Raw genomic sequence first — 9,517 nt, 5'->3', positions numbered from 1 at the left:
CTGATCTCTGTTCAATGGATTGCTGTTCGCCCGTTGGTAGTATGGGCTTGAAGTGAAGCCACCGGCCGCCATATTGGTACTCCCTAGTTAGACCGGTCACAATATAAACAACACATGAGCTACGGCATTGAACAACGGTGATGTTCTCATGTTCAGGGGAACTTAAGATTTTTATAATAAAGATAAATTCATCACTTTGACACACACTGGCTGTTTCATAGCATAAGCAGATTAACTTATAATAAAAGAAATAGACACATCTTATTGCATAGTCATTATGAAATCAATGAAGTCTCTAAATCATGTAATATAACATATTATACAAATCCATCAGCACAAAATCCATCCATCCATCCATCTTCCTCCGCTTATCCGGGGTCGGGTCGCGGGGGCAGCAGCTTAAGAAGGGAGGCCCAGACTTCCCTCTCCCCAGCCACTTCTTCCAGCTCTTCAGGAGGAACCCCAAGGCGTTCCCAGGCCAGCCGAGAAACATAGTCTCTCCAGCGTGTCCTGGGTCTTCCCCGGGGCCTCCCCTCGGTGGGACGTGCCCGGAACACCTCACCAGGGAGGCGTCCAGGAGGCATCCTAAACAGATGCCCAAGCCACCTCAACTGGCTCCTCTCGAGGTGGAGGAGCAGCGGCTCTACTCCGAGTCCCTCCCGGATGACCGAGCTTCTCACCCTATCTCTAAGGGAGAGCCCAGCCACCCTACGGAGGAAACCCATTTCGGCCGCTTGTATCCGCGATCTCGTTCTTTCGGTCATGACCATAGATGAGGGTAGGAACGTAGATCGACCGGTAAATCGAGAGCTTCGCTTTTTGACTCAGCTCTCTCTTCACCACGACGGACCGCCCGCATCACGGCAGACGCTGCACCAATCCGCCTTTCTATTTACTTTCTTACGTTAGACATAATGTCAATGGCTAATTTAGTCAATATCTTCGAGTCAGTCTGAGATAGCCAGATAGCCAGCTACATACTATGCTGTAGGATACATGGGCGTATATATTGATTTTCTTGGTTAGTACATCCACTGACTGTGAAATAACCAATGAAACATCTTCCCACAGCCGACAAACTGCTTGTTTTTGCAGCCAAATGCTACACATGTAGGCATTTTTTTACTGCGGGAGAGTAGGGAGTACCAGCATGGCGGAAGGTGGCTTTACATTTTTTCAGGCAATCAAAAATCCAGTGTATGAATAGAGATCAGGGGCTCTTTGGGCCTTCTACAATTGACCCTAATACAGTTAAAATTAATTAAAAACAACATTGTTGGCTTTGCTTAATATAAATGACAATCTTTAGAAGTTTTTTTAAAGAATATTTGAATTGAATTTTCTCAAAAGATTAACATTAAAAAAGAAATACATTTTCTTATTTGTTTTTAATGTAATTTGCTTGGAAATTATTTTCCACAATTATTAAAAGACTTTTAAGAAAATCTGCTTCCTGTTTTATAAAACATCCAGTCTCTTTTTTCAAAATCATGTAATGTTATTTTCATTACACGATTTAGGCAACTCACATTGCCTTCATCCTTGATGCTATTGAAGGAGAAGCACTTTTGAAAGGTTGTCAGAAGGTTTAATATGGTGTTTAGTTCCCTGAGTGAGTAAATGGTAGGAACCAAAACCCCAAGCAACATGACTGGTTTTAGTTAATATCAAGGTCTGCAGATGATATGCAATATTTAGTAAAATTAATGAGGCCAAAACATGGAAGATAATGAACCTTAACACATTTACTGATATGACCTTAATACAGGAGAGTGGAAGAGCTGGAAACAAACCTTTCACTGTCCAAATTTTAGAAATTGGTAAACTGAGAAAAGTAAACAAGGATTGGATCGCTTGGTGACAGAAAGACAGTCTGCAAAAATGAATGTATGTGTTTGAGTATAGTAGGTCATAACTCTGACAGAGCTCCACCAGATTCATCAAATGCTGCACAGGGAATAAGAACAAACAAGCACCAATCATGACTATAAAGCTTCTATATCCTAGGCAATTATAAGATGCATCTTTAGGCTTCTTTAAGATAAATAATTTACTATTAATGTTACATCAGTGAGCTGTGAGGCCAGTTTCTGTTATTATGAAGACATCTGATACTAAATAAAACAATTTCCCTCAAACACCTTTTATTCATTTGCAGTTTTGAAGGCCAAGCTTATATATATATATATATATATATATATATATATATATATATATATATATATATATATATATATAAAGAAACAGTTTATATTGTTTTGTTTTATTATGATGTCCTTGACAAGAAAGACATTGTCCATGTTTATTTATTAGGTCCCCTGTTGGTTCTTGTAAGATATGTTAGATACCTTATTAATCCCTAATGATATTTCAGGAAGATTTAGTCCTTCGGATTAAGAAAATTTATTTTCAGGAAAGTATTTCTTCCTACTTCAAAGGATTTTAGAGATAAACATGCATTCGTTTAGAATGAGACAGTTGGATTAAAAAACAAAAAAAAAACAAACGCTAAAAAGACAAGAACATAAAAAAAATTATGCACTAGCCTTTAAGATTACAAGAATGTTGTTTACATGTACAAAGCTAACTAAGGGTGGCGTAACACTCACTATGAAAAGATTTATCTCAACCTCTGAACCAGAAACTTTTGATGCAATCAAAGTTTTTGATTTTCTTGTCTCCTAAACCTTCTGTGACTACTTTAAAACAGGATTTACAACATTCAACCACGTTTATTTGTTCGTAGTTTCACCATTAAATATTTATTAGAAATGCTCCAGTCAGATACACACATTATTTTCTATTTAACGGATTGAAGTCCTTAAAAATCTGAGACGACAGATCAGGCCTAATTCATAATCAGGAGTTGTTTTTACATGGAAACCAAGATGGATGCATAACAAATGTCTATCTATCCCACTGTCCCTGAGTGTTCTTGATGTTGTCTTCAGTTAATTGCCCCCTTCTGCTTTTGCTATCTACAGAGAAGAGTTCACCATGGCAACCACACCTCAGCATGGTGAAGAAAAGCTGAGGCTTGGCCCCAGAGACCTACTGATCTCTCTGTTCAGTTCAGAAAGTTTGTGTCGAACATTTGAAACAGTCCTTTGCTCTCATTACGACATTTGGTTTAAACACCAATTTTCTCAATGTCATTGAATACTTTTACTAAACCATAATTTGTTTTAAATGTTTTTGTGAAGGCTACTGAATACATGAACTGGACTGGCCATGTTTAATTCTTATTGTCTTTTTACCATCTTTATGCTCATTCATAAACAAATTCAAGCATATATTTTATTTATTTATTTTGGTCTTGGATGAAAAACACTTGAATTTAGGAATTGTTATACAAATTCAAAGCAAGGAATTGAATCATGCTGCAAGAAAGAACTTAACAATTAGGAAGAGATCAGAGCATGATGTCAGTGACATCTGCCAGACTATGCTGCCCTCTTGTGGCCATCTACAGAAATACAGCTACATTTAAATACCCTTTAGTCACAATGAATAGTGTATGCTACTAAATCTACTCAAACGAAACTTTATCCAAATTCAAACAAAAGCTTTACAGACTATGGTTTGATCCACAGACCTTTACCTATTAGAGGAAATCAGGGGAGTGGTGGCCTGAGCAAGAGCCTTAACCCCACACTGCTCCCCGGGCGCAACATAATGGCAGCCCATTGCTCCCAAAGGGGATGGGTTAAATGCAGAGAGTTCATTGTGACAATGTAATGAGAATACCTGCTAAAAAAATCAGAGTAAATGCTGTTTAATCACCTGATCTTCTACCAAAAGATCTGCCATCATTACATCATTAGAAATACTCCTCTCCTTTAAAATACTATCAACTGTTAGGTCTGTATCAGAAAGATAAAAGTATTGTTTTACAGCAACTCTTTTTTAATCTCTCTTAAACAACTGCTTTCATCTACAAACCTTGAAGGTCAGAATCTGACCCTACAACAAGATATACACAGAGTGATAACTCTTCTTTCTATTTAAGTTTGTTGAGAAAAGATTAAATTAAAGCAGAGATTAAAGTGTCAGCTGTTTATTTATCAGTAGATGTTAGGTTGGAAGTAGAGTCCTCTGGCAGCACAGATCAACCACATTCCTCCTCGGCTGTAGACAGACGTCAGAAAGCCATTTATTTAAGTTTACAAGTTCTTACCTTCTTATTTTTTTTCTCCAGCTTTTTATTGTCATTACACTGTCACAAGTACAGAGCAATGAAATTCACTCTCTGCATTTAACCAGTCCCCTTGGGGAGCAGTGGGCTGCCATTGTGTGGTGCCCGGGGAGCAAGGTTAAGGGTCTTTGTTCAGTCTGTGGGAGTGGGGCTCGAACTCAGAACCTTAGAATTCCAAGCTCTATGCCCTAACCACCAGGCCGCCACTCCCCTTAACTTTCCACTTTAATAAAATCTGCCTTGTACAGCTTTGCTTTGTCTTGTCATCAGGTTCAGATTGTGATGGACGAGTGTCTGATGGAGCGGCGTTCCTAGACCTCTGATGGATTGAGGCCACTGATGTGGACCTCTTGGATCTGGATGGTAGACCTCCACCTGAACAAGCTAATCATTATGCCATATAAATCACAAGGTAGGCTTTGCTTTATCTAAGTCAGTTATTAAAAATTCATATGATCACATACAGTGTTACTCGAAAGTTGTGAGTCAGTCCTTTGTTTCTTAATTTGTTAACTAGATTTACTTCTGTGATGTACCTGGACTTTTCCTTAACACAGCCACAATTCCTAGTTTGTTTGTTTTGGGTTTTTTTGCTTTACCAGCAATTTTTTGTTATGTTTATCTTCCATTTTATTTGTTTTATAGTTTAACTGCAGCTGCACAAAATGGAAGGTGAATATAAGGTTGTTTGTTTCTCTTTTGTATTTTGTTTCTTATATCATGCACGTGCAAATTCCTAGTCATGGCAAACAAACAAACAAACAGGCTTAAATCAGAGGACTGGACTTTTGCTCAGCTTCCCATCTTTTTTAACTGAAAAAGCTTCCTGGAAGGGAAGTCAAACATCTTCAAACTTGGAAACAACGTCCAGTTGATTGTTTTTTTTTACTTTTTTGGAATGACTATGGAACTAGATGACTGCAAATCTTCACCAGCAGATGAGACTGATTTTATAATCTTTGTGGAATAAGTTCCAGGACAGCGTTATGGATGGTTGGAAGCTGAAACTGCAACTCCCCCTCTGTTTAGTGATGACTTTTCTCTTTTTTTGAGTTTTTGCAGCACAAGTGGCTTGTTTTTTCGACAGTAAGCTGACAGGAAAAGGGGTATGAGAGAGGGGGAGAGAAATGTGACAAAGGACCACAGGTCGGATTCAAACCTGGGTCGGCCGCAGGGTTGTGCGCACTAACAGCTGCGCCGCCTGCATGCCCCAGACCTTTGTCTTTTAACAAAGATGTTTTCCTTCATCCCTCTTTCAAATCATTTCTCCAGTTTTATCCGTCTGATGGAAGTCATTGGGCTCATTCCATTTGTTCAGGTCTGCGCTTTCTAACAGTACCAAGTATTTCCAGATTATACGCTAATATTGTTACTTGATTTAAAAGGCCTTGTGTTCCCTTATGTTTCTACAAACACATGAATTAGAGGTGATCCTCAAGCACCTTTACAGGAAAATTTGTTGCCAACTCATAACTGCCAAAAGCTTTGACCAATCAGGATAAAGCTTGTCAGAGCACACCCCCCAGTAAGAAGCTAAAAGCTCACCAATGCACAGCTCTCTCTAGGTCCATCCTACTGCGGCTTCCTGTTAGCAACAGTGCAAGCATCTTTAGTTTGGAAATAAACTCTTTTTAGAATATATCCAATTATATTTTCTATACAAAAGTTATGAACTTAATACCTATGGTGTGTAATAAAATTACCGGAACTTCTACTAACAAGATACTGTCACTGTGTTTGCCATATTTTTACTTGACCTCCAGATGACAAGGCAGGATCCGCAGGTAAAAAATAAGGTAAGTGACCTCATTAATCTGACAGAGGATGATTATGAACGCGTGAGTCACTAACCTGGTTTAATAGTTCAGTCCGTGCCAAGAAAACAAAGTAGGATCCAGCCAGTGAGCTGCCAACAAGATGCGACGGCTGCCACCCAGAGTGTCCCAGATTCTGCAGCCTGGAGGACAAAGAAAAAGCAGGAGACTAGATCTGGGCAGAAGAAGGAAGGGAGGACAATCCAGAGGGCCAAGGCAAAGCTGGGGGGAGGATGTGCTCAGGATTCAGAACCAGGAGATCAGAAGTCCGAAGAGGTGACAGGAAGCAGCTCCAGGTTCAACAAACAGATAGAATCCAGCAGGAGAGACTGACCTGTTTCCGAAATCAAAATGAAACAAGCTGAGACCGAGTGGTGTTATGTATATATCCGGTGGGAAACTTGGGACATACTGAACGACCACAATGACCAAAAAGTGCACAGCGCCCCCTACCGAACGAGATGGGTAGCCCGGTCAGCAAGGACCTGTGGAAGAGCGGCTGCTGACGTCACTTTGCTGCGCTCGCCACTCAGAATGGTTTTTCATTTTCGAGTTATGAACAGTACTTTGCTGGCAGGCTACGAAAACGAAAAAGCAATGTCCGCTGTGTTTTCTCTTTGATTATGGCATAAAATGTGCAGTCTTAAAGTTGAAACTGCAAATGCAAACAGGATGATTGATTACTAATTTCATTTATGAAAAGCATTTCTGGAAATGCTTTTTCATTTTCAAATATCACATTTCAAAAAAAAAAAATTGGTATGTATTTGCTGCTGTACATTTAAAAATAAATCTTAAATGTCTTTTTCTTTTTAATTTTAATTAAGTAAAAGGATGAGCAGCGAACTAATTTGATGAGCAATGAACTAATTTCATATATGAGTTAAACAATGCAGCCACATTCTTAAAATGAAAAGCATTTCTGAAAATGCTTTTTCATTTGAAATATGGTAACGATTTGCTTCCATACCTTCGTCTTGTTTTTGCAGCCGAATGCTTCACATGTAGGCATTTTTTCTGCACGTCTCCATTGGAGGGAGGGATACCAGCATGGCGGATGGTGGCTTTACCTTTTTTTGGCCATCAGCAATCCAGTGAATAATATAGATCAGTGAGGTAAACCAGCTCCAAAGGCTTTGCCCTGTCACCTAACAGCTGACTTGAAAGCCAATGACAACCTAAGAGCTTTTCAAAATAAAGCACATAATTTCAACACAACAACAAAACACTGATGTGGCACATCACACATACAAAGGCACAGCAGTGGTGCAGCTACGTAAAAAAGCCAGAGTAGAGGCCAAAGACTCAACCTTCCACCCATGAGACACACGCAGAGGCAGCAGATGAAAATACAGAAAAAGGAAAGCATGAGGAAACCGAGAGCAGCAGCTAGATTTCACAATCATATTCATGCTTCAAAGTAAGGCTTGTAAAAGAACTAAATTACTACTAACATTTGTGTCCTTTCATTCTTTTTCTCTTCAGTAGAATAGTGACATCTAAAGCAAGCGATTTATGGCCATTGCATAGAGGTCACATTGATAGATCCACCTCTGTAACTTGAATGCTGTGTCTCTGAGAGGCTATTTCATGTGACAAATGGGCTGCAAGGTGACTGAGATGGTGTCTGTGACGCTGTGTATACAGATTGGCCTTTCTAAGGGAGAAGGAAGCCCTGTCAGCAGCAGAATGCAATGCTGCACTGGTGTCCATCAACACCCCTAAAAGAAGCTAATTCTTATGGTCATAGTACAGTTTCTTTGGTTTTTCTTTGTTGTTGTTTAATCCTGGGTTCCTGTTGCTTCCTGAGAATCCCTTCCCTTTCTCCGCCTATTTTTTTTTTCATTTACCCTTATACAAACTTCAATATAGTTCTTAAGATCTAAGTACCAAAAGTAAATATTAAATATTTGTGAAGAAAAAGAAAAAAACGTTGACAATTTCTGGCTAATAAAAACACAAAGTGCAGGATTAGTTTGTACTCCTTTTCAAACATGTCTCCCTCAACTTTTCTATGCCTACAAACAAACAGAGGGCATTATTCTGCATGTTGGCTGAGTCCCAGTCACCAGTGGTTTTCTTCTTGCCACTCTTCTAAACAGAACAGCTTTTACTGGTTTAAAAGTATAATTTCTTCTCTCAAGAGTTTTCTTCCAGAGGATGTCTGCAGCTCCTCCAGTGGTTCTTTGGGCCTCCTGGTTGATTGTTAGTTCCTAAAAAGGTTGAACCAGATTGTTTCAGTTTTAGATGATGAACTAAAAGGGCTTTGGTTTAGTTTGCTCACCAATGTAGTCAAACCTATAAGGCCTTCAGAGAACATATATTTATATATTTAGGTACTGTATGTCAAAGTAAAATGGACTGAAATCAAAAGAATGCTACACATCTCAGACATTAAATTTAACCCATTTACACTATATTTAGGATTATGAATGTAGCATCAAAATAACAAACAGTAGAGTTTTTGTATTTGCAAGGACTTGGTTATGTGTCTGTTGTAGCCTTAGGTATTTGCATAACCCCTAAGGCTCTGCATCTTTTGCCTTTGTTTTTGCATCCATGAATGTGTTTCTCCTTTCATCCTCCCCAATTCTGTTGACACACCTGTACTCACAGCCAATAGTTACAAAACACTCTTTCATACATGTCTAAATGTGCTGCAGGCTTATGTCTCATTTACACGGGTTTTTGTACCTAACAAGCTTCTGGTGTCTGGATATTTAGAAGTAGTGGGAACCTTACCCAGCAAATGATCGGCTGCAGATTAAATTATTCCTGTAACAGTTTGTTGTTCTTGCCACAAGGGGCACGAATTACCATTTGAACTATTCCTGAAGTCTCCACCAGAGAGCAGAAGTGATCTTTCCACAGATCGCTGAGACATCTGAGACTGGCTCTATTTGCTGAAGACATTTAATCTGAAATATAGGTTGTAAGTTTATTACCAGCGAATGAATGGAGCTGGAATGGAATAACCATTTTACAAAACCATATCAAAAGAACCCCCCAAAAAAACCCATCTCTTAGGCAGTGGAAAATTACATGAAAATATTACCATTACACAAATGGAAAGTGTGATTGAATAATGTGCTGGAGAAGATAACTGAAAAGCACTTTGTTGGAAAACGTGGCACTAAATAGGTTTTTAATTTCAGTGGTGGGATAAAAGAAGCAGAGTTTTCCCCCCATTTCACTGCCAAATGATTAGTGGTTCCACACCTGCAGGTAGAGAGAGGCGTTATCATCTCATTATCAGTTAATTAATATGCATGCACACATGCCAATTATCTTTCCTCTGCCATTTAGCAGAAATAAGACATTGATGTTTTAATGGTGCGGGAATGGATAACTCCTCTGTTGCTTTAAAGATGCATTGACTGACATAGCAGAGAAATGTTGAGAGACAATTGAATTAAGAGGAACCTGATATAACCTTGATAATCATATTAATACTTCCCAGCAGCCAAGGTATGTAATGCTGTTTGCAGTTGTGCTAATAATGTGATCT

The sequence above is a fragment of the Cyprinodon variegatus genome, unplaced genomic scaffold (genome assembly GCF_000732505.1).
Source record: "Cyprinodon variegatus isolate N-32 unplaced genomic scaffold, C_variegatus-1.0 Scaffold263, whole genome shotgun sequence".
NCBI classification, from domain to species: domain Eukaryota; kingdom Metazoa; phylum Chordata; class Actinopteri; order Cyprinodontiformes; family Cyprinodontidae; genus Cyprinodon; species Cyprinodon variegatus.
The sequence above is the reverse complement of the archived record's forward strand: the minus strand, read 5'-3'. Positions refer to the sequence as shown.